Source organism: Panthera tigris, chromosome B4, assembly GCF_018350195.1.
Source record: "Panthera tigris isolate Pti1 chromosome B4, P.tigris_Pti1_mat1.1, whole genome shotgun sequence".
Classification (NCBI taxonomy): domain Eukaryota; kingdom Metazoa; phylum Chordata; class Mammalia; order Carnivora; family Felidae; genus Panthera; species Panthera tigris.
In genome coordinates, this window is record NC_056666.1 from 117,322,028 (window position 1) to 117,348,819 (window position 26,792).

The window sequence follows — 26,792 nt, forward strand, 5'->3', positions numbered from 1 at the left end:
TAATCCTCATAACTCTAAGCAGTAGTACTATTTTTATTCCCATTTTATAGATGAGGAATCTAAGTCATGGAAAAAACTACCTGCCCAACTTGTAGCATCAGGATTTGACCTGAGGAGGCCTGATTCCATGAGGCAACAATTAGGTACATGCTCTATTCAAAGCCCCTATTTAATTAACAATTTTTATACTAGCATTTTATTCCTTATTTGTTATTTTCTACATTCAGTAAGCATCTTCCAGAATTTAAGTTTCAAAGGAGTAAATGGTGGGGGGCCTGGGTGGCTCAGTTGGTTGAGCTTCTGACTCTTGATTTCTGCTCAGGTCCTGATGTCACAATTTGTGAGATCGAGCCCTGGGTCGCTCTCTGTGCTGTCAGTGTGGACCCTGCTTGGGATCCTCTCTCTCCCTCTCTCTGTCTCTCTCCTGCTTATGCTCTCTCTCTCTCTCTCAAAACAAATAAATAAACATTAAAAAACAAATTAAGGAGTAAAGCGTATCCTGAAATGATGATCAGTGAGAACTGATTTTGCTTCTGACTACATCTAACTTATTCTGAAAGAAGGAGATAATGGCTCAATATGGAACAAAATGCCTGTGAAGAAGAAGCAGAAAATGAGCCAAGGGGCCAGAGCAGTTCATAGAGCGAAGCTTTTAGTTGCAGGCAAATTAATTCCACGCATATAGGAAAGAAAGTACCAATTTAAAGGAATCACCGTTTGATATAAATCCCTGTCCATAATGACATCAGTTTGGCTAGCATGGCTGGGCAAGGAGAAGAGCAGCCAAGTAAAAGCATAGACTCTGGAGCCAGACTCTCTGGATTCAAATCCTAGCCCCACCACTTTCTAACCATGTGATCCAGGGCAAGTCCCTCCTTGCCTCTTTGACTCTGTGTTCTTATCTGAAAAAGAATGATAACAGTACTTGCCTTATAGGGTAGTCATGGGGATTCAACGAGATCATGTATATAAGGCATGTAGAACGGTGCCCAGCATATACTAAGTACCAGAAGGATGTTTGCTTTATATGTCCTTATGAGGTACTCAGTGTGCGACCAAGATACAGACAGTGGTTTTATATTTAGACATTCTTAGGGCTTTCATATAGGAAAAGGACACAGTAGATTTGATTCATCTTAGATGCACTTTGCTAAATAAAGTAATTTTTAGATCACCTAGATTTATTTTAGTTTTAGAATTTGAGTGTTAATTTGTAAGGTCAATCAACTAACCTGTTGCCATGACTCAGTCCAAGGTGGAATTTTGCTCCCAGCAAAAGGGGATTTAGCATATAAATTGAACGATTATCAAACAGAGACAGACTGGCCACTATCTTGAAAATGGGAGTGGCAAAAATGGGTGATAATGCTGCCTGCAAAATCCAAGGGATTAGGGAAACCAACCAGGGTTTAGAGTTTGACGTAGCAAATGTATTTTGAGGTGATATTGATAGAAATAAAGTGTAGCTCATAGATTATAGTCTGGATAGACTTCCGCACATTTAAATCTTCCCTCCTGCTTTCTTCAAAGAGTTGGAATGGATGGTCCGTGACAAGCCTTCCATGGAGGTAAGAGAGGCTTTATTCCTTCAAGGCAATTTGGTCCAACTCTGCTAGTTCATCCATGGGGGAAGCCTGGCAAAATTCCAAAGGTGATTAGTGTTGTATCTATTATTTCACAGGGTGGAGTGTGTTTGGGTAGATGGAGGGGGAAACCTATAATTTCATAGCTGCTGGTTGAACATTTCTGCTAAACTTCTTTTTATTTTAAAAATTGGTGAAAAGATCTTAACATTCAAGATGATACAAGGGCATTGAACTATCCCCAGAATAGAACATACCCACAGTGGTTGCTAAATCTTGGTGTGGTGCAGGTTGGAAGTCTCTAAAATATTTCCTGCAAAATATGAGTTACTGTTTTGGCCCATTTTTCTGGGAGATCTAAGTCAACTTTTTAATTACTTGAAGTCTGAAGGTTTTTCCCCATAAATAGAAAATCAGAAGTGAAAGCTTAACCTAGACCTTTTAGGAAAAAAGGTTGCATTTTAAAATCATGCCACCACTGTCTTGTTTGGGAAGAGTTCAAGTTGGGTCCAATCAAATGTTGAGTCATCAACTATTTCAATGCCCATATTCATCATGCCTAAGAAATATAAGCATTCTTATTTTTTTAATAGGCTCTTTGAATCATATTCTAAATGAGTGCCATGTAAATAAATTAGCACAACAATCACGCCATGCTTTTTTGTCATCATGGGTCATTTTCATCAGATGCTTAGTGATTTCATTGCACTTGTGTAATCAGGTGAAGAAGCTCCACCGGAGCATCCATGGGTCAGCTATGTAGACTCTAGCTGCCAAAGGCGCTTCTCCTTCTGAACAGAGCGCTTTGCTCAGCCAGTGTAGACATGGCCTGATAAACAATGGAACTTCTCCCTTGAGCTGGAGTTTGGATTGATCTAATTCTTTAACTCAAACATGTGCACAGGTTTGATGAGTGTTTAAATGCCTGCATTTTAGTAAAACAGGAACTTAAATTGACAGTAATGTGAGGAATCGCATAATTTATAATGAACTTGAAAGGCAGGAGCACTCACTGTTGCTCAAGCTAATCAAGGGACTATCAAATCAAGGGTTTAACATGAGCTTAAATATATGTGGCAGGAGGGTTGTTCTTGCAGGCTTATATCTGTCAGATCTTAACACTAAACCTGTCAGGGTGCAACATGGCCGTGTCACTTTTAACCAAGATGTCACATATATTGTGAGAAACAACCTGCTTTGTGTTTTCTTCTCTGGGATTTTACTGGGAAAAGCAAATGTAAAAGGGATTTTTTTTTTAACACTGCATTTTTATTTTGCAGATTCTCAGGCTGATGGAGAGAGTGACGAGTGGGTTGCCAGCTATAGTCAGCGTGCACAATGGCTGCGGGGAATATATTCAGACATGCCCAAGGAGGTCTGCCCAGGGGGAAACACATACCTTTGAGGTTTAAATCAGGTGTGTGAAGAATGCTAGAACCGTGACTTCTCCGATTTTGTTTTGTTTTGGTTTGGTTTTTGCATTTATGTTTTTCAAGGAAAACAGGATGGATGGTGGCTCTTGGCTGTTCCTCAGACCCTTTTAATGCCACGAAATACACCCCAAGTTTAACCTACTCTCTCTCCTAGGATGTGATATACTCTACTTGCTGCTCAAAAGGGTTGTCCTCTATTTTATCAAAACTTTAGATTTTAAAGAGGTGGTTTTTCATCTTCAAAAAGGGTTTTGATTTTGGAGATATTTTAAAACTGAGAACTGAAGTTTTTCAGTTTGTTTTTTACCACTTGTCTATTTGCTGGGAAAAATAAATGCTATTTGTAATATAGGAGTTAGCCACAAGAGACCTAAGAAAAATTATGTTCACATTATCTTTAGAAATACGTGTTCTCATTATCTTTAAAAAGTTGTTAAATGTCTCAGAAATGTCAAGAAGATGTAACATTGTTTAGAAAATATAAACCACATTTCCTTGCAGGATGAAGTTGTGCTTAATAGCTCTGTTTAATTCATTCAGAGACTACACGATTTTTGTTGCTATATTTTGTTAGAAAGGAAGGAGAGGCTGTTTCTACAGGTGTCATAGAAAAATCAATATTGAGCCACGGATTATTGGATCCCATAGAACCATGGAGACTTGGCAGTGAAATTCTTCCAAAGGTGAGTAGGGGCATTGATTTTCCTTCTCATGCCTGAAGAAATATGACACAGGAACGGAGGCTAAATTTAGACTGGAAACAAGTCTGATTTGAAACTATGTGCCTTTAAAAAACTTTGTGACAGTTTTTTTTTTAATTAAATGAGGAAATTGAATGTGAGCATATAAAATTTTTCTCATATATGTTTCTTAGATTTACTTTTTTCTTTATTCCTTTGCGTGCTTTTGAAAAAAAAAAAAAGACGACTATTTGACCAACATTTTGTCTATAATTAAGATCCAGTGATTTCCTGTACAACATAAAACAGTCTCGCTCTTAAACCTATAACCAAGACTGCAATAGTCCTTCACCTTCTAAGAAAAAGCATATTATTTATACAATCACACTTAAAAATATGTGCCATGATTTTTAGACACATACTTGCTTACTTGTTTATTTGTTTTACAGTTTCTCCTAGATTTTGAAAAGTTGAAAAGCTCGACATAACGCATTGGTTGTTTTCCTGCATTGCTTAGCATTCCATCCTTGCAGGCAGACGGTGTTCCTAGGTTTGGAAGGATAAATCCCAGGGGAAGTGAGCTGAAGAACATTTCATGCATCACTCATCCTATTATGAGCCCTGTGCTGTTCCATCTCTCTACAAGGTAAGAGATTTATTGTGAGTTGGCTTCTGCCAGTGGAAAATGACATATGCTAATGGCTCGTGCTTCCCAGTGTGTGTTTGTGGAACTCATAATTGAGAGTATAGCAATTGTTTTATACGCTGAAGAATAATTGGAAAATTTAAGTTACTCATACATGCTCTATCATGCACATCTGTCCCCAGGTAGCATGTGGTTGCCCTATCCTGGGACCCACATTCTGTAGTATTGTCTTCCACATGTGAAGTGGGGTGGCAAATTGGTCATTTTTATAATGAATTTGAGCAGAGTAGATGATCAAGAAAGATAATTCATGTCCTAAAGTAGAAAATGGCCAAATTACCACTTTGCTGTGTCTGGGCATAGATACAATTTAAGTTTTAATACTTTGTGGGATCAAGAACTGATCATAAGAAAGTTAAAATATAAAATGCTGGTGAGGTCATAGTAATGCATAGAATTATATTAATATTAAGCTTTTCTTTCTGCTGTCCAGTGGAAAATTCTTAATTCTTTATCCTTTTCCTGAACTTGCAGGCTGGCTGAAACAACAACAGAAATTGGTGTGTAATTCGTATTCTAACTTTGGATCACCTGGTTAATACTCTGACTCTGACTACCCAGAAAGACAATGTTCTATAAGAAGAACTATCTGTTAAAAGGCCTGCTGCTGCATTATTAATAAAATAACAGGGAAAATGCGATAATCTGGATGTCCCATCTGATGAGGTAAGGTTTTATCATGTCCCATAAAACGAGATTACATTTGATTTTATTTATCATTATCCCAGCCCCAAGAAAGTTCGCATTTGTCAATTTGACACAGAAATCTGTAATATAAAGCTTAATATACACTATCTAAACTGGACCAATTTCAGGCATTAAAAGCCAGGCTATTTAATGTATTTTATTTATGTGTAAATTACATTATCGTTACTGTTTTTCTATCCTTTTCAGCTTGGAAAATTGTAACTCAGTATATCACACAACATACTTCAATAAAAATAAATTGTGTATATTATAGTTCTGATGGGGGGCAAAGGCATACTATTTTACTGACCTTTGGTGAGGTTTCACTTTTGATGTGTGAATTTTTAAATGTGAACAAACCAAAAACAGTGGCATACTTGGAAGTAATCTAAAGCTAAAATGGGAAATGAAGATTTTGTGGTAAGTGCCAGCCTCCTGTTTGCTATTGCCATACTTCAGCATCTGCCTGAGAAGAAAAAAAAGTACAAAAGACAATGGAGAGATGATGGAGGAGCTGGGCATATGGAAAGTTCCAGGTGCCTGTGGATACAATATGAGGATACTCAAATATCTAGTCCTCTTTTTTTGATACCTATCCTGTAATCCATCAGAGTGGCCAGGTGCTCTCTTTGTAGTTCAAAAATATTAGTGTTTTCAACATCAGTGCCCATTATGGCTATACCAAAATCCCCTTCTATGTGTAAAATATATCTTACCCATATCTGAGCAACATGATTGTAGCCCTTCTCTCTTTAGGTTAAGCACATTGTATGACTTCTCTTAAAATGTTGCAAAGATGAATTTCCACTAGATAATTTGTAGTTGGTAAAATATCATGAATTTTTCAGGGGAAAAGTGGCAATTAATGGAAACATAATTATCTTCAATGTGAAAATAGTCTGGGATGCTAACTTTGGCGAGCACAATGTCTCTAACTCATTATCATTTTCTTTGCTTATTTTGTTGTCATTCTTCGGGTTCTTTCTGGATCCATCTCTCTTTTGTTTCCCTTCGACTCCTCTATTGTATTCCAGTTGGCAGTTAAAGAACCGAAACAGCAATAAGACTGCGCAGCCACATTTTCCCAGTGCCACCAACTGGGCGTTAAGCTGACTAACGTTTTGAAAGCCCAGCCCATTTCGTTCACAGCAGGCAAGGCAGGTAAAAGCATTTCTGTATTAAAGTACACACTTTGTTTCTGTGGGTTCTTCTGATCTAAATTGTCTTGTTTGCCAGTTGGGGGAGAGAGACGAAAAGAAGGTTGGGGACCAAATGTCTGGAGTATTTGATCAAATGCCCAGCAACTCCTGATTATAGGAGGCAGAAATTTCACTTTCCAGGATAACTGTGGTGGATTTTGTCAACCCAAATGGGTGTCCACCTTCACCCAGCATGTTATTGGGCTGCTCCCTACCACTGTCTAAATACAAAGCAATGGAAGAATTCCAAATAGTTTTAATAGTAACTCCTGGGTTAGAGGAAGCTACATATGCAGGGTGAAAATTCCCATAAAACATAGGTATACGGGAAGTTCCTCAAACAGTACATTTTACATGTTGTTGTTTTCTTCTATTAGAAGAAGAACGTGAGCATTTATTTCACTATGTTTTGTTAATTTGATTACTGTTTCGTAAGTGGTAAGTATACACCTCCTTAAATGTTTTATGAAGCTCACTTAATCAAGCAAATATGCTAAAGCACATCACTGTATTGATCCTTGACCTTTTGACCCGTCTCTCTGCCATGCGGGGTGTCTTTTTCTCGAGTTCTCCCAAATGAGAGCTTAGGGAGCCGACAGAGTGAGGAGAGGCGTCAGCCTTCTGTCCGAGCAGCAGCAGACTGTAGAGTTGTGTCACTGGAGGGGATTTCCTTGCGAGTGACAAAATTGGGATGAATAATATCAGTTTGCATTTTAAGGAAGCTTATGAGCACTATACTGAATTGTCTAGGAGGGGTGAACGTAACATACAGTTAAGGCGGGAAGACTAAAGTTCTGAGATGTGTTAGATTACTGCAATAATGCTATGGCTCATTTTATGAATGAATCAACATATTCCCCACCTGGTGCCCACATGCCATATATTGAAATAAATTTAACAGAGCCTCTTTCACTGGAGTCAGAGCCTTTACACACACCATCTTACCACGGAGTAGATCCCTAGTTTGTTTTATGTTCTATGACCATCGTAGGGCCATTTCTCACCAAACGGGATCAAAAGTTAATAGAAGGTGCAGTGGAAAAATGCAATAACTTTGTCTTTGAACTTTTAGTGAAAGAAAGAAAGAAAGAAAGAAAGAAAGAAAGAAAGAAAGAAAGAAAAATGACAGGCCATGGATGCCCATACCATGACTATCCGTGGAATCTTTTCAAGAATGTGAAGTCCCTTCTACTTGAGCAGTTAGACAAATTCTTCAGACAGTTTGACTTCAACTTGGCAAAGATTTTCTATTTATAAATGTCCCTTGGGGGTCCATGAGAAATTTCAGATACCCACTTACTTTCTAAAAGAGAGTTCAGGATCAATAAGTTCAAAATATTTCAAAGTTACCATGTACTTTGCTTGACTGAAGCGGTAATGCCGTGGATATGGTCATATCCTTTCAGGCGCTTGACCCGGCTAAACTCCACTGCACTATATGGCCTTCTGGAGGCCCAACATCATGACGTCTCACATTGTTCACTTAGTGCTTTCTGGTTTCACAACTCTTTCCCAGGATGGTCATGGTTGGGGGCAAGGGGTACAAGGTAGGGGATAATTTTTGTGTGTATATTTCTTTTCCAATTTGTTAAGTGAAAAATGCTGGAGAATAAAATGTCCTCCTTTTGTTTATCATTCAAATAATTGCATGAAATGCGAATCAAAGCATAATGGTCATGGTGAGTGAGGGGAGGAGGCAGTTACCCTTCAGCTACTATGGTTCTCAGGGGCCCACTATACTATCTTAATAAGCTGAAAGGAATGATGTACCATTTCTCTCTAACATGACATAAAGTTCCTTTAAATGGAACAGTTCCTTTAAATGGATTCATTTTTAAATCTGAAAGGCAATGGCCGTGATCCAGGTTGAATACGTGCACACACATAGTCACATGCATGTACTTCTTGTACACGTTTTTTAGCCAAGTAATAAAACTGGTGGAAAGGTGACCACAAGGACTCCTCTAAGGGTCTGGGGGATGGGTGTTACCCTAAACAGGTACAAAGGCAGGTCCGTTTTTTAATTTGAAGCTTTGGGCTTTAGCTTAGAAATTCACTGACATTTTACACTCTGTTTCATTATATGTCATGATTGTTTTACTTAAAAGAAAGTTTTAATTTGCTTACTGTTGAGTGAATCTGATATTTTAGATGAGTGTGCTGTGTTTTCCCTTTCATGAGTCACTCGAAGAACATTTATTGAGCTTCTGCTGTATGCCAGGTACTATTTTACCCCCCCTTCTCCAACACCGTCACATATCCCAGACACTCCTATTTGAGGCTGAAAAGCACAGAATAGAGACACACAGAGATGTGAAATAGGTGGACTGGTAACAGATCTGTGAATTGTAAATTACTGTAACTCCTTGATACTGGGCACATTTTTCTACCCAGGGATTTTAGATGATCATTGTCAGAATTTCGCAGAAAGCCCCATCAAATCTGTACATTTTTGTTGAAGTTAAAGCAATTCCTTCAAGCTCTAGAAGGTTCCCTTCTTACTTTCGGTTTTTCGGGGACACAGAAAGGTCTTCGTTTCCCATTTCTACTTTGACACATGCTCCACACCTAAAGACTGACACCCTTCCATTTTCCCTCTTTCCCTCTTTGTTTCCCATCTTTTCTGAAGATAAACTCCTGCATTTTTTTTTTTTTACTTCTTTGTCTAATTTTTGTCTACTTGACATGTGTAAAGTGAAGAGATTAAAAAAAATCAGTGGATGGGGGGGGTCTGACCTCTCTGCTGCAGGGTCTAGAATGTTGATTGGTGTGTGTGCGTGTGCACGTGTCTGTGTCATATCATGAAAATATTGCAGCTTACGTGTAGTGCATAAATGTAATGGTTACACAGGAACTGGATTGACTGATTTGAATTCCTGCTGTACTGCTTAGTAGCTGTATAAGCGGTTTCTAACCCTGCTTTTCAGCTATAAAATGAGGAAAGTAATCGTACTCACCTCCACTGGGTTGCTGTAAAGATTACAGGGAATAATGAGCGTAAAGCACGGTGCTTGGCATATGGTAGGAGGTCAATAAACGTTAGCAATGATCTTTAGTGTTGCCATTACTTATTTCATGTCTATGCAGACACACACATACCCCCAAATACACAACTTTCCTATATGCTGCATTCGTCAAAGAATGATGGTCTTAGCCAGCATTGTGAAAAGGCCTTCAGAACTGTCAGCTTTTTGTTGTGAAGGTGCATTCTGTCTTTACCCCCTTTGAAGGCCCAGTACTCTGCCTCTCTTCTTGCCATTACTGGTAAAACCTCCTTCCAAGCAAGGACCTGAGATTTATCCACACAAAGGTCTAGATGACGGAGAACATTTGAGGTGTTGCCCTTGTAAAGGTCACGGACCTCTTATCAAAGATCAAATACTAAGCTGATGAGATCGCAGTCATCCAGCAGCAGCTGGAGAAATGTATTCGCCAGTGTGATTTCTCCTGGTCCTTCTGGAGATCTCCCCAGAGTAGGAATGGTTAACTAGGCCAAGAGGTGAGGTTAGTTCTGCTGTGGAAGGTGCCTGCTGGGGCTCTCCTGGGGGTTGTCTGACATCCTCAAAGGCTGCCTCTCCAAGCCTGGGGCCATTTAGGAATATCTGTCAGCTTTTCCATTTTTTTTTTTTTTTTTTCACAATTGTGACTCTGGGTTTTGAATCTAGTTATGCTTTAGACCACAAGCTATAGCCCTTTGAACATTTTTTTTCCTAATACTCTCCTTTATTTTTGGATATGTACATTTTTTTTCTGTACACACCCCATCCATATATTTATTCTTGGTTGCCCATTGTATTTCTCTCACAAAGGCCCGTGTTCGTGATCTAAAGTTGTTTGCATGTCAAACTATTATGCTGAGACATTCTCCTAAAATATTCTCTCTCTATATATAACAGTACTTCACCGGTATTTTTCATGCCTATATTTGAGAGTTTGAAGGGCTGGGTTCAAGTTAAGGTGTGCCTTCACCCCCAAAATATGCTTGGAAAACCATTTAATTCTCAGCCTCAGCTTGTCAGTGAAGTGGTAATAAAAGGATTTGCCATTGGGTTGTAAGAATCAAATCAATGTGTTCACTAAACTCAAAAGTAGCGTAGAACTTTTTAGGTCTTCCCTTTATCCATCAGAACTACCTCGTCAAGCAATTTTTTTTTTAATAGAGGACATGAAGAAACACATTATGTTTAGTAATTTGTGAAAGAAGAGATCGAATTACCTTTGTTTGACATTTTCCCTCATTACCTGAAATCGCTCTTCTGTGCATTCTTTTATCACTGTCATTTGCCCTCTGTGGTCTTTTGTGTATTTTTTTTTTTTTTTATCACTGAATCAGGATGGTCCAGGGGAGAACGTTCTCAGTGAAAATCTTGGAAGAGACATGTCCACTGGTAAAGAAGGGCCCACACGGATGGGCTAGGTCCACAAACAGCTTCTCAAAGGATCCAGATCGTTCTATAGAATATGTGGCATGGTCAAGCTATGATGCCCCACGTCACTCAGAAGTTTGAACTAAAGCCACGAAGCTTAACATTTTCAGGATCCTCTACACAAGTGAGAAAATAATAAATAAAAGCTAATATTTATTGAGTAGCTACTATGTGCAGATACGTTCGATAATAACAATTAACTCTGGATTTTTGTAGATACCAAATAGGCACCGAGGTACAAATCTTACCCAATTATCTAATCCTTACAACAATTTAGGGACATTGCTATTAGGTCCATTTTACAGTTGAGGAGACTGAAATCTCTCTGACACCAAACCATTGTTTTCTGGATTTTCCCAAGGATCCTGAGATAGAGGCAGGATTAGGTGCATTTTGTACATGAGGCAGTTGGGTCACATAGGGGTTCAGTAACGTCCCCACCACTGTAGGTGGAATCCCATCCAAGTCAGCCTCACCCTGCACACTATGCCACACTGCCATTCTGAGTGCTTTAATTTTCAAAAAGAACCCCCTTTTTTTTTACCCCCCTCTTAATTTGTAATCTGTTGTGGATTGATACTTTTGTAAAATATAATAAAAATGCACTACTGGAAAAATAAAATTAAAAAAGACGTACAAAACACAAACTCAATTATTTATTATTAGATTCAACAAACATGAAATTACCCAGGTTGAAAATAAAATTAAAAGCCATTTTAATTTTTTTTTGGCCCCTATTTTTTGTGTTTTTTATCTCATCAAAGTTCAAAAGCATGTCTTAACAATAGACCTTCACAAACTAAATTAATTTTGTATGAGATATGTCTATTGTTGGAAGGCCTATCATCTCAGAACCTACAGAACCAAGAAAACGTAGAGCACTGTAAATTAGCTTACTTGATATAATGGAGATACCACTGTGTCACTGGTATATCATTCTCTCTCCAGAGGGTGGGCTCATGGTGGTGTTGATTAATAATATTCTCTCACGCTGCATCCAAGTAGGTTAAAGAAATTAAAAGGAGCATGATAACACAAAGCAGCAAAGTAAACTGGTTAGCCCCCACGGTGACTAGTGCTGTGCTGGGCAGAGCAAGTTAGCTTAGTGGATTCCACTTTTCAGCATTCCTGAAAGCAGATTTTCAAATAGAATGGCCATGAAAAATAGCAAATGCATATTTCCCAAGGGAGAACAGGATCCGTAGCAGGTGCCTATCTCCATATCCATCTGTAGAAGTGTCTGCCGTAAAGATGAGAGAAAAAAGGCTTAATAAACAGAAAATGTCAGAGTCTCTATTTTTGATTTTTATTTAGCAACATCATATCTCAGATTTCGAGACAAAACTGTTTTCGCCTGATTCCTGGCCCAGCCCTCCAGGCGAATCCCTGCTGTTAGGAATGCAGCATCTACAGGCAGAAGTGTTGGTATGGTTAATCTTAATTGGGTTTTAACTTCAAGGAAGAGACGCTAGGTTAGAGGATCTGTTTGCAGCAATCACTGTGTCACCAGTGTTATGTTAATGTAGAACTTTCTCTGCATTCCATGGAGGTAAAAACGGTGACAGAATACAGGGATTCTTGTTTGCACTTATAGTGGGCCCTTTGCTGACCATTACATTGGCGACCTTAGTCCCCTGAAATTCAGATCGAGCTCCATTCTTGTTCTTAAGCAATGCCCTGCTTCGGTATCTAATCCATTATTGAAATATAATATAATCATTTATATACTAATCATTCATTTATGGACCACCCACTAAGTGCCAGGTCTTGTGAGAGATAGCTAGATGGTGAAGAAACAATCGTGGCAACTTGGTTCCACCTTCAAACAGTTTCCAGCCTGGTGGGGAGCCACAGGATACAGAGGTAGATTTAGGACATTGCAGCACTGGCCGTAATGAATGAAGGGACTGATTGGCCTGTGAATGTAGAAGAAGTGACAAACTCAGGCAGTGGAGTCAGAAAATGCTCCGCAGAACAGGTGACATACAGCCTAGAGCCGGAAAAGTAAATAAGAGTTTAAAAGTTAGTAATGGTGGGGTGCCTGATGGCTCACTTGGTGGAGCACGTGACTCTTGATCTCAGGGTCATGAGTTCAAGCCCCACTTTGGGCGTGGAGCCTACTTTAAAAAGTTTAGTAACGGTAAATACTTACAACAGTATTTTTATACAATGTGATTTCTTTGAACTCTTTTCATTGATTGGGACTCGTATTTGGTCTCCCAGTGGAATTAGTGTCTTAATGGATTATTTCATATTGTTTCTCTGCTTCTCCACATCACATTTCTTGTGTGTGGACCGTAGCTAAAAGTCAGAGTGGTTAAAAGCAAAATTTTATTTATGCTTTCCAACATCTCCCTACTGTCTTTGCCATACTGACTGTCAGGAGTTTCCTTCTAGTTTCAAAAACTCAGCATCTGTGATGTTTTTTATTTCCTTCCCCCATGATAAAATTCATCAGTAGTTAATGGGCTCCTAAATATAAAATAGGACTTCAGCCTTGCCTCAAGGATCTAGGAGACAAGGCATACATAAGATAGCTTTTGATTAAGAAAAAGAAAAAGTAAGCTTATGCTTACTCAATATTAGCTATGGGAGCCTTGACAAAATAAGGGCTTTTGTTTTAGAAAATGAAAGTAAGTAAGCAATCTGTAAGGAGATTAGAAAATGTTTTAAGGGGCGCCTGGGTGGCTCGGTCGGTTAAGTGTCCGACTTCGGCTCAGGTCATGATCTCACGCTCCGTGAGTTCGAGCCCCACGTCGGGCTCTGTGCTGACCGCTCAGAGCCCGGAGCCTATTTCAGATTCTGTGTCTCCCTCTCTCTCTGCCCCTCCCCTGTTCATGCTCTGTCTCTCTCTGTCTCAAAAATAAATAAACGTTAAAAAAAAAAAAAAAGAAAAAAAATGTTTTAAAACACTTAAAAAAAAAATAATTCCAGAGAAAAAGAATGGTACAATAAATAAACACTTTTTTAAAAATGTCTATTTATTTTGAGAGAGAGCAAGCATGAGCTGAGGAGGGGCAGAGAGAGAGAGAGAAAGAGAGAGAGAGAACCCCAAACAAGCTCCACGCTCAGTGCAGAGCCCAATGTGGGCCTTGATCTCACAAGATCATGACCAGAGCTGAAATTAAGAATTAGACACTCAACTGGCTGAGCCACCCAGGTGCCCCAATAAATAAACACTTTAAAGAATAAAAACTATAACCATGCACTGCTAATTGGCAAACTAGACATGGCCAACAAATAAAAAAGATAATGTTGAAGAGCAGGAAAAATTGCCCAAGTGAGTTACATTGGCTGCCTGACAAAGCTTGGCTATGAACTAGACATTGGATGGGGCCACATAGAATTTAAGGGTCATTGGCAAAGAGTGCCATGACTATGGTCAATGTCAGCTAAAGGATGAAGGTAGCATATCCCCGTGTACAACAAGAAAGTGGCAAGAATAAATCCCAGTATCTTATTTGTGAACAAGCATACACTGTGTCCCCATCCTGAATCCTACAACTCTGATATGAATTAAGACATCTGAACATCCGAAAAAGTTGATAGTAAGTACTCAATAAATGTCAGTCGCTATTCATTTAAGGTAGACTGACACAATTAAAACACTGTTTTTAAAACCAAAACCAAAACCTTGACATCATCCCTTCACATGCCAGTACTGTTATTCTAGGGATGGAGACACTGCAGTAAATGAGAAACACTTATTCCCCATTCTGTAGCACTTATGGCTCAGACAGGGAAACCGATATTCATGTGGTGTTAAGCATGTGACAACAGGGTAAGTAGAGGCACAATGGGCATAACTAACAAGGAGAGATATAGCCAAGTGAGGTTTCAGTTGGGAACTGCAGGATCTATTGAAGCTAGCCAGGAGTAAATAGAGGCTAATATTGGGCAGAGTTTGGAGTCCAGGAATAAGATAGAGTGGGGGAAAATGTTGGGCAGATGTGAGTGATAGGCCTGGATGTCATAATATGGTAGACCTGTTGGCTAAAGCCCAGGATATAAGAATTTGGGGTCTAGCACTGGGAGCTCACAGGAGTGGGAAGACCAATTACCAGGGGACGAAAGCCCTGAGAACTGGTGCCAAGTCAGACACTTACCAGGGGTCAGCTTAGATGTCTCTCTTGATCTGTTACAGTTTCCTTTCTTTCATCTGTAAAATGGTGGAAATATATACCTTGCCTAGTTCTTGGGTGACTGTGTGGATTGTATTATGAAAGGTCTTGTAAGTGATAGTCTGTATATGAAGATAGGTTTTCTTTATTAGTAATTTACATGGCTGGGGAAACCATTTGGGAAAATTCTCTCAAAATATAAATCCATTTGGAAGATCTAGATCCAAGATTGTAAACTCAAATGAGCCAGGCAGGTCACATTAATATTGAAGGGGGCTCAAGCAGAGTAATGATACAGAATAGTTGGGACGGTGGCAAAGTGGAGAAGGCATGCCCTGTCCGAAAATCAGAGTAATGTGTTGTTATCTAAGAATATAGATCTAGCGATGCCACATCTTCTAATTTTAACCTCTAAATTTTTAAAGACCTTCTAATTTTAAACCTAGAAATTCAAATGTTTATGTGAACCTAGTTGGTGACTAGTTCAAGTATTCAACGCTGATACCTTGGGTCAATGTGAAACGATGTCCCTCTCCGCACACACCCCAAAGAGCTGTGAATTCTGACCTGTGGACTGTGATGTCAGGTTCAGATGAATAATGGAGAGTAAATATATCCCTAATCATTTGAAATTAATATCAATGTCATATAAGTGAGCCACATTCTTTGGTGCATAAAGACAGTTATACGAGGGTAGACTATTTCAGGAGGTGCATGATGGTCTTTGTGTTTCTTGTCACTGGGCTGCTAAGACGCTTTGCTTACTCCTTCACCTTCTTTCCCTTCTATAAAAGTCATTGCAGTCCTCGGAGCCCTACTTGCTGACTTCTGTATTAAATATGTCACTCCCTAGCTCTTCAAGTGGTACCTCCCATCACACACACAGATTTGATCTCAGCCTACTTTCTCTTGCTTTGTTTTCTTCACTCATCCCACCTAATCTCTTCTTTCTGTTCTATTCTTTCTTGTCTACAGCTTACTGAAAGCCAGCTACTGCCTTTTTCCATGCAAATTGAGCCTTCTGAACCCATTTTATTGGCTGTCCACTCTCAGAGTTCTTTAAAACCACAAATAGACAATTGCAGAGCTTATAGTTGTTTTTCAAGGGCTTACAGGAATTTTCTTAAGCTGAGCAAGAAATGTGGATCTTGTTAATCGTTTATTATTATGGCTCTGTCTTATTAAACTTTATTAAATCTCAAGCCAACTGAAAGAAGATGTAAACACCTGATTAAGAATGCAAAGACACACACACTTTAATGGCTAGGTTTAATCCAAACTTTAATGAGTACGTTTCCTAAAATACACTTCCTATTTTATCTTAGCATTTCCATCATAATATTAAAATATCAGCCTAAAAGTATTATTAGCCCAATAGCCTACATGTGTAATGGGTGTGATATCATAAAACCTCAGCTTTTGTCTTTGGCTTTTGCGTTACCAATAAAGGAGGACTCTGAGTATTGTATGCCTTTTTTAGAAACATGAAGAAAAATGTTCTTAGAAAAAAATTACATGTGCTAAAATGGGTCACTTATATTTATTTTTCTATTTATTTTCATCCTAATACGTATGGTTTCAGACTTCAATTTGTTTTATATCCAGGATATGAGGATGAGGAAAATGAGTGATTTCCTTTCACTTATTGCTGTACTGAGTTCTACCCTTTGGAAACATGGAAAATGACTCTTAGACTTGTTCTCTATGATTGGAGAAGGAAGTGGTAAAGGAAATAATAGAAGAAGGATTACCTTCCTGGAAACCTTGTCACCCCTGTTTGAGAGCCTCTCATTTTTATTTTCATGGTGTGTTCACTATTATTTCACTTTGCTGTTGATGGCCTATGAAAGATTTTACTTAGAAAATGCGAGGTTCTCATTTCTTTCTAGGATCTATACTTGAAATGGGTGAAATTTGGTTGTCATGTATGTGCAAATTATTCAGAGGTGTCAGAGGCAAAATCAACGTGATGGTTTCCCTTCAGGTAGTCAATTAGAAAAATAGTAATACTTAACTCCTATTATTATGCTCTGGGATCACAAGTGAGCATAGAAACAGTTTGGAGTTAAGAATACCTAGGTAATCGGCGAGGAACACAAATCTCAAATGAACGACCGCTTGCAAAGAACTTGGGTTTTGACAAAAATTTACACAGAACTTGACAGCTGCATAGGACTGTGTTCAGATTTCTTCTACTGTGGTGCAGCAGATGCTTGGATATGACAACAAAGACGGAAAAGGTTTACAGTGAAAACTAACTGAGAGCAACACTTGTCTTTGGCAGTAATAAATACATCAGGCTTTTTACTGTGAATTGCAAATGGTCTCTTTCATGAAAACCATAAATACATGTGGTGCCAACACCATGCATTACTAACTCTCTCTTTTCCATTAACCGACAAGGCGTATGTAGTTGTGGTTGCACGTTCACAAGGGAGTGGATAATTCACAGGTGGCTTCTGTTTTACTAAAATCACTTTTATTTTTATTCTTCTAGAGCTCTCAATATAATCCAAAGAGAAATTTCAGAGGTGGATGTAAGTTTTAATACCACTGCCACGACGGAGTGTTTAAAACAACTTTAGGAAAACTTCAACTTTAGGAAAACTTCTACTTAAATAATTCTTATTGCAAAAAAAAAAATCAAAGTTTGATAACTGTCCAATAGGATGGAAAGAAAATATGGTCAGATCTAAGTATCTGAAAAGTAGTTTATTTTCTGATACATCGCCAAGAGGATAAATACACAATACATTTAAAATAGGAAGCTATGGATCATGTAAAATATTTAGTGACTTCTATATGTATGAAGTCATTTTCTTATTGAAAACCATTTATCTTAATAAAAGTAGCCATTAAGCTATTGTAAGTTCATGTAATGGTACATTATATTCTCTTTTTATTTATTTATTTTGAGAGAGAGAGAAAGTGCACACAAGCTAGGGAGGGGCAGAGAGAGAGGGAGAGAGAGGATCCCAAGCAGGCTTTGCGCTGTCAGCACAGAGCCTGGTGCTGGGCTTAAACTCATGAACCGTGAGACCATGACCCGAGCCGAAATCAAAAGTCGGATGCTTAACCAACTGAGCTACCCAGGCGCCCCTATGATACATTATATTCTTAATATATGTCAGATAGATAGACTGAAAAATATAAACATGCACGACCACCCAAGATTTTATATAATAGACAAGAATGTGTTAGTTATCAAGCTCTCTTGTCAACTGTCCAAATTTATCTCATTAATATAGCTTTATAAAATGACTTAAAAATCTACTTCCTTTATGACCTCTTTACCTAATTTGTGAAAGTAGCCTATGTATTTAACACAATAGACATATTGAAATGAAAACAGTAGTGAGTTACTTTCCCTGATTTCAATTTTATAGGTACTCACTGCTTCCTATATCCCAGGCACTGTGCTATGTTCTGGAGATACAGAGAGGAGTGAAATAAATTCTCTGTCCTAAAAGACTTCACTGTCAAGTCAGAGTGACAGGAAAATGGATAAATTGCCACACAAAAAATTAGTGAAGATTTAGTTTCAGTTACCCACTGGGGTAACTGGGACAGGTTTTACCTAAAAGGATGACATTGAAGCTGATTATTAAAGGATGCAGAATGAAGACATGGGGGACGTCATTCTAGGCGGAGAAAATAATACCCACAAAGTTTCCCCACAATTACAGTGAGAAAATCAATACGGTGAGGCTTTGGGTATACGAACCTATGAAGGAAGAGAGGTAAACAGTGACTTAGAAAAATGTGATGAGGCCAGATGGTGATGAGCTTTGAATGCAAAGGAAAGGAATCTGAATTTTTAATCTTGCAGAAAATGGCCAACCAAGCTACATGATTGCATTTTTGTTTTCCAAATGGGCTAATGATTTGAAATACCCTGTTTTTATTACTGTTTTTTTTTTTGAGATAGCTAAATATGCCAATCATGGAAAAAATATACATATTGCCTGTAAGGAGAAACAAGAAGGGAAAGATAAGAAAGATGTTATAATTTTCTATCCCTCCAAATAATAAGGAGCTGATTTTATGCATGGTGATGAGAATGAAGAAAAGAAGCTAGATTCAATAAACATTTCTGAGTTTGATAAATGTTAGTGACCAACAAATGTGATGGAACAGAGAGAGGGAAGAGTTAGGGACGGTACCAAATGTTCTGGTTCAGATGACTGAAATGGATGATAATGCCATTATGATTAGTATTAAAAGGGGGGTAATTTGCCAGAGACAGGGAGAGAGAGAAATATTAAGCTTGAAATACTTAAAAGAAATGCTAGTAGCGATCTCCAGAGGTCATGGAACTCAAAAAGAATTGTGATTATTTCATTATTATTTATACCTTTTGAGGCAGGTGAATGTTGGTTGAACAGAGGAGGTAGAATTTATGTAACAGTAGAACACCTTTCTCTTCCACCTCTAATCTGGGAGAATGAGTTGAAAGCATTGAAGAGTGCCCCCATGGAAACTTGGCAAACTACTGCACATTTAAAGGATGAATAGGATGACAGAGTCTACCAAAGGAGACAGAAAGAAGCAAGGGAACTTAGGGAAGAGTGATGCCGTGGGAACCAAGGCATAAAAGAAAAACATGGATTTTGAACAGAAGGGAGTCTTACTGGTGCCAAATTTCACTAAGCTGCCGAGCAGTATAAAGATGAAGCATCCAACCTTTGGTTGGAAATAAGAAAGTTTATGGTCATCTCAGAAAGATTGAATTAGTGGGAATGTAAGCCATATTATACTAGATGGAAAAATAAATGTGACTGAGGAAGTTAAGAGTAATAGTAGGCAGTCTACATTTTCTACACATTTGGTGTTGAAAGAAAAGAGGGGAATAGAATGCTACCGACAAGGAGTGGTAGGCTCAAAGGAGGTTTCTGAAAAAGCAAGAGAATTGAGCACATTTGAAGGGAAAGATACCGATAATTAAAGAGAGAAACAGAAGCCAAGCAGATTACCTAATGGAGCACCTCCTGGGGGAAGTGGAAGAAGTTAATCCACCTGGAGGAGAGACCTTAGAAAGAAAAAGGCATACCTGGGCGCCTGGGTGGCTCAGGTCATGATCTCGCGGTCCGTGAGTTCGAGCCCCGCATCGGGCTCTGTGCTGACAGCTCAGAGCCTAGAGCCTGTTTCGGATTCTGTGTCTCCCTCTCTCTGACCGTCCCCCGTTCATGCTCTGTCTCTCTCTGTCTCAAAAATAAATAAATGTTAAAAAAAATTTAAAGAAAAAGGTATACCTTTCTCCTCCAAGAGGGGATGAAAGAAGCTAAGGATGCTTGTCAGCTGGTACAATGAAGATCTTGCCACCTCACGGGCTCTTTTATCCTTTAGGATGTAGGAAGCAAGGTAGTCAACTGAAGGTGGACAAGAGAAGAGTAGTAAAGGTTTTTAACATCTCTCTTGAGAACTAGGGCAGGGAGACGTGTTGGTGTAAGCGTAGGAGTTTCCGAAGGCATCCCTTTGTAATGGCATCAATCTGCCCGTTAGTGTAAGCTTTTACAGCACCAGCGAATAGCTTTGGAGCAGGAATAGAGAACATCTATTAATTAAACTACCCAGAGTTAGAAATCAATCCAGGGATATGACAGAAGGACAGCGGGGCAAAATATAAAAGTCTGAAATTGATGGTGCAGGGATGTAGGCTGGCAGAGACTAAATAATCAAGACTTACAACATTGCTTTTATTTTTTACTGCTATCTTGGAGGTTTAGGTGGAAAGACTTAATGTATTCTAAGTCAGCTTTAAAAGAAGACACATATTTAGACAGGAATCAGCTTGTCTTCTTCACTAGATTTATCATTGTGGAAGATGGCTTTAGTGGAGGACACCTCGACTCATTGGCTTAATTTTTTTTTAAGTTTTTGTAGAAAAATGAGTTCTTAGAAAGTTCATCGTTTGAATAGGATCTTATCCAGGAGACCATTATTACTTTGTCTCAACAGCTTTCTTTGTAATTGCTTGAATTCTCACTCACATTCTAGTTAGTAGGAGAGAATAAAGATAGACCTTTGAGAAGGCGTAATTATAAATTTATTTGTAAAGACTGTTGCAGGTATACAACCAATACTGACCTACTCTATTCTGTTGGTGTCTTAAAGTCAAATCTTTAATTTACTGTCACAAAAATTTGTTGAAGTCGGCCTTCAAGTATAAAAAGCTTTTTCATTAATATGTTCTCTGGGATGTGACATAGTGAACTATATGCTGAACTTGCTGGCCCCGTTCTGCTCTCAACCACTTAAATCCAAATACATCGCTTTGTAACTTAGGGCTTCGGTGTAATCAGTATGAAAATGACTGTGCTTTCCTACAAGGTTCAGGTTGAGAGCCTGCCATTCAGGAGAAATCATCTTATAATAAAATTGTCTTAGATTGACAGTTAAGATGGCTCTATCTTCTCTGGCTCCCTTTCCCTTTCTCCTTCCTGCCCCCATAGTGAATGGGGTCAGAATATCCTGGAAACGAATACAAGTAAAGTCAAACATCTCCTTATCTGTCACTCTAGTCTGCAGCACAAGTGTCCTAGCTTGATGTAGGTGCCTCCCGTGTTTGTTTCTAGTGCAATCGGGATTCATTCAATTGTTCATCTAGTCAACAAATATCTGTTGAGTGCCTGCTGTGTGATAGTCACATTTCTGGGTGACATCTGTGAACTTAATTCTCTGTGATGCTATTTTTATCCCACTGTGTTGAAATTTTATGCTCATATTTATGTCTTATCCACTAGACTGTACCTACCTGAAGAAAAGGATTGTGCCTTAATTCTTCAATTTCCCATGATGTAGCATAGTGTTTGACACATAGAGGGTCAAAGATTTGTTGAGGAAGTTACTTAGCGTAGTTAGATCAGTTAACCTGAGCACATTTGTACTCTGAGACTTACAATTGAGGAAACATATTTAGTTTATACTAAAGAAGACTTAGTATAACTATCTCTCAAGATGTCAAGATCTTCCACGTTAAATACAAAAAAATAATAATTTTAATCAACTTGCTTTGTTTGGTGACCTCAGAAATAAAGCAACTTTGTTATTTTGGTGAAAGTTACAGTTAAACTTCTATGAGGAACATTTACTGAAAGTACCAACAATAGTTGGCAGTGAAAAATCCTATTCATGAAAACCAGAGAGGGGCAGTTTAAGCCCATAAAGAAAACAAGATCTTTGGTTTTCATTGTTGTCATCTAATAAGTAATTTCTGCGAGTCGCTTATTTACTTTGTAATTGAGCAAGTCATGAAATGAATTGAGCATCCACAGATTTGTTGCAAATAAAGATGAAGCATCCTGTGCTTTTATTTAATAAGAAATTGAATTTTCAAGATAGTTAAAAAGGTTGGTACATTGTATGGTCATAATGCCATTATTCAAACAAGTGATTATCCAGTTTGCCTCAGTAGAATGTTAGTTAGCCTGTTTGAGGGGAATATTTCTGTAAAATTGGCAGTTGCTTGAATTCCTTGGTCAAAATTGCCTTGATCTTTTATCACATAGGGAGTTACTCCTGAAAAACTGGTGATACAAACATTTGTCATGCATGTTTACTCTATGTGACACCCACCAAATGGCCAACATTTTTTTAAAAAAAAATTCAGTTTACCACTAGTCTCCTTTGGCTTATTTTCATCAAAGAAGAAGTGCTGAATTTTTTTCATGCACAATTTTTTTGAAATTGCATTTAGTAGTTCACTTGCCATTGTGGAAACATAGTTTCTTCACACGAGTCCGTGACTGGGATCTTGTTTCTCCTCTCCTGAAGTGTTTTACTGTTTTCTACCTCTACCAGTTTTTTCAGTAATAGGAGTGAAAATTCAAACTTTGATGTAAATTTCAAAGTTAAAAATTTCTTTTAGTATTTTAATCTCTAATCTTACAGACTGTAGAGCAAAGAAGGGAAATATCTTAAGGAAAAATGATTTTCTACTAGAAATTTGTAATAAACTCTTTGGAAAAGTGATACTTCTCTTGATCAGGAAGATAAAGTGTCTCTCTTTAGAAATTCCTTGCCATTATTTTCCCTTTCACGTCATCTTTCAATTGTATAAAACGGGGAGCATGGAATGGTGAAGAACACATAGGACTTGGTTTTGAGATACCTGAATTTGAATCTTGATCCTGGAATGTACTTATGGTATGAGCCAAGGTGTCTCAGGTAGGAAATGATAACTATCATTTGAAGAGTAATGAAGTAACTGTTTACAACAGGAATAAAAATGAAGTTAGTTAACCTATAGAGAGGTGTTTACTTCGCACTTGAAAACTATAGGGTATGATAATGACTAAGCTCATAGGCTATAATAAAGCCCATTGTTTACAGTAACATTTTGTTCATGCATATGCATTTGGATATAGTTTTAGCTCTTGCAAAGGCTTGATCTAATCCAAGACAATATTTAGCAGATACAAAACCCTATGTTTGGATTTTTAAAATCAGTTCCATGAGTATAGAATAGAAGTGACGTGGCTTGCTAACAGTGCAGAGAAGCAACGATCTAGCCGCTTTAAATGACCGTTTTAGCCCTACATTTATTCACCAAGTATTTATTGAGTGCATAGGTGTGCTCAGTGCTGAAGATGGAGCAGTGAACAAGAGAGTCAAGAATTCCTGCCTCCATGGTGCTTCTGCTCTGATCGATCATAAACTCAACCAAAAACAAATCCAGTGAAGGTACTTGAGAAAGAAAGGAGGAATCCGCTTTTATGTTGTAGTTTCCAACTACGGTAAATCAGGTCTCTGATGGATTTAATGCTTCTTGAACATACTTGTTTTCTTATGTTTATTTTTGGTGGTACAGATTAAAAGGCGTACTGAGAAATTGGACTATCTTGGGAAGAATTTTCTGCATTCACTGTGAATTTTCTGAAACCATGTGCACAGCGAATAGCGTAGTAGGAGAAATGGGTGAAGGAACTAGAAAAGAAAAGGGCCAGAGGAAATGATAGTTGACCTCAAGCATCTAAAAGGCTGATGATGCAGGGGCACCTGGGTGGCGCAGTCGGTTAAGCGTCCGACTTCAGCCAGGTCACGATCTCGCGGTCCCTGAGTTCGAGCCCCGCGTCGGGCTCTGGGCTGATGGCTCGGAGCCTGGAGCCTGTTTCCGATTCTGTGTCTCCCTCTCTCTCTGCCCCTCCCCCGTTCATGCTCTGTCTCTCTCTGTCCCAAAAACAAATAAAAAACGTTGAAAAAAAAATTTAAAAAAAAAACATAAAATAAAAGGCTGATGCAAAGGAAGGGCGACAGACTGACTTTATGTTGTTCCAAATATAGGACTAGAACCAAAGAGTAGCAGTTTTTTCAAAAGTAGATTTCAGCTCAAGACAGAGAACTCTCTATTTAGAAGAGAGTTATTCTACAGACAGGACGTTGTCAAGGGGCAAGCTTCCTTTCTGCTGAAGGTAACAGGAAGCTGGAAGAACAGGATGAGAGGTCCTCTCTGAGAGGGAGACTGGCAAGATGTGCTTTGGAGTCTCCAACTCTACAACACCATTGTGCCCTGTAGTTAACCACGGCAACAGATTACAGCCCCGAAAAGCTCGGAGCCAAAATATTTCCAGTGGCGATATCCTTAGAGGTTTCTGACCTTGAAGGTTTTTTACATTCATGCAACTCTAAAAGCATTCCTCTATCTGGCACATTTTATAAGGAAATGAGAATGAACTTATCACCCACATTCAAGAAATGTTTTCTTGGTATATGGATTTCACTTTTGTTTTTTAAAATGGTGTCCCCTTGGAGATTTCCCATCTAAATCCATTTTCTTATCAGGATTGGAGATGACAGGTTATTCTACTGCCCAAATATTAATTTCTATGGCCTATGTATATATTTCATTGGCCAACTTTCTGTGAATTTTCTGGATTTCTATTATCTCGTCCTAAACTCCTGGCAAGCCAAATTTCTCTAATAGTCTTCAATTCATTGCATTAAATGCCTGTTCAGCCTTGGAAGATATATTGATTTTTTTTTTTTTTTCTCAGCAAAGTGACAAATACCATTTTCATGACCATAATAGAGATTGATTACATTTTATAGAACGCAGAGAGAGAGCTGATCTTAGTGAGACAACCTTGGAGCTTACAAAAATAAAAAAAATCATTTGAATTAATAATGTTCATAAATTCATCTGTTGCTGATGAAGTAGAAGTATTTTGAGAAAAAGCCAAAAGTTCTTTAGCTGCACAATCACTGTGAAGAATTAAGATAATTTCAGTACTTTGGAGGTACTGGTTTTGTGAAACCTTTAGAAAAGTTCATAGTAATTATTTTCCAGTTTAAAGCTATGACATTAACCCCAGGCACACATGGATATGTTGCGGGATAGTATTCATATCGAAGACCATTTTCAATTAAATCAGGACAAAAGTAAATCTCGATCAATGTCGGCTAAACTGGAAATGTTAAGAAGTCTGTCAGGAGAAGTTTCTGTTTCTGATATGATTTGTGTAGCCTAAATTTAACATTGAACCAATTTCCTTTGCGTTCAAAGCTTTTTACAGTTAGGCCTAAACTAGAACGAATGTTAACACGTTTGTATTGTTCTGCCTTGCTTGTCAGTAGCTTTTGCCTTGTGACCTAAAAAGTATTTTAGAAACAAACAAACAAAAAACCACGTACACATATCATAAGCCTTGCACATGTAAAGGGTACCTAGTGTGTTTTTTAGAGCAAATAGAAAGGAGAAACAAAGGCTAAGTATTTTAAGGTGTTGAAAAAAGCTATGATGGACCTGGAAAACATTGCTACAGAAGATTATGGAATTACTTTCTCTGAAAAGAAAAAAAAGAAAACCTTTAAACCAGGAAAACCAATTCATATCTGTTTAGGGACCTTTATCCGTTTGTTCATCTTCTATTCCCATCATCCAGCATTATATCAAACATAGTATGCAGCACATAGTGGAGCTCATTTCTTAAATGATTTTCTGATAGCAAGATTTTCTGATAGCAGAAAGAAATAAAAATCGTCCTAGTAAACAATGTTGTTAAGCTACTGATACATGCCATGGAAGTTTACTGTTTTTACCTCTAATTTGTGGAATTCTTACATGGCTACAAGGTGATCAAACTCACCTGGGGTGAGTTTGGGAGGGGGGGGGGACAGCTAGCACTGGTGTAGCTGAAAATAAATGCATATTCTAAAATATGTGCTTTTATGTTTGCCATACTTAAGAGGAAAAATGACCATACCTGAGGATTCGAGAAATACCAGAGGAATTATGGATGTTTTTGTAGCTCACTTTTTTATTCTATGATTGTACCACACGTAGTGACACTCAAACATTTGTAAAATATTTTCTAATTGTTTCACAGGTGGATGTTTTGTCTCTTCTATAAGCTCCTTGTTGGTAAATTGTTGTTGGTCTTTCCTAGATGTTCTCTATCAACCTGAGCATAACTTTGATCATACATCTAGAGAGAACATTTATATTGTTTATCTTACTGAACTTTCTAATTTTACATTTATGGAAAGAATACTTTGTTCAAGAACTTAATGTTTACTTACGTATTCTCACAGTTTGTAAAACAGGACTTAAAAAAAAAGGTACTTTAAATAAAATAATAGCTGTAGGACTTGCTAATTGCCATCAAACTCTAGAAAACTCTGCAGTAAGTAGTTTTCTCCTTATTTCCTATCTGAATAGGCTTGATAAAGTTGTTCCTTTCACTGTGACAAAGTATACAGCTGACTGTATACAGTCAGCAAAGGATACGTGCCTTGTGTCGGTGCTATGAAATATATGAAAATGAGATTTAATTTACTCCACAACTGTTTCATATTTTATTTTTCCTTTCATATTTCTTAGAATTGGAATGGAGCTAGAATTCCACAAAAGCCAAATGAGATCTGGGAAATACATAACTCTATTCAACTATAGAGAATTTTATAATGAAGTTATGGGTTTTTTTTTTCCATGATGTTTAAAAATTTTCTGTAATGTTTA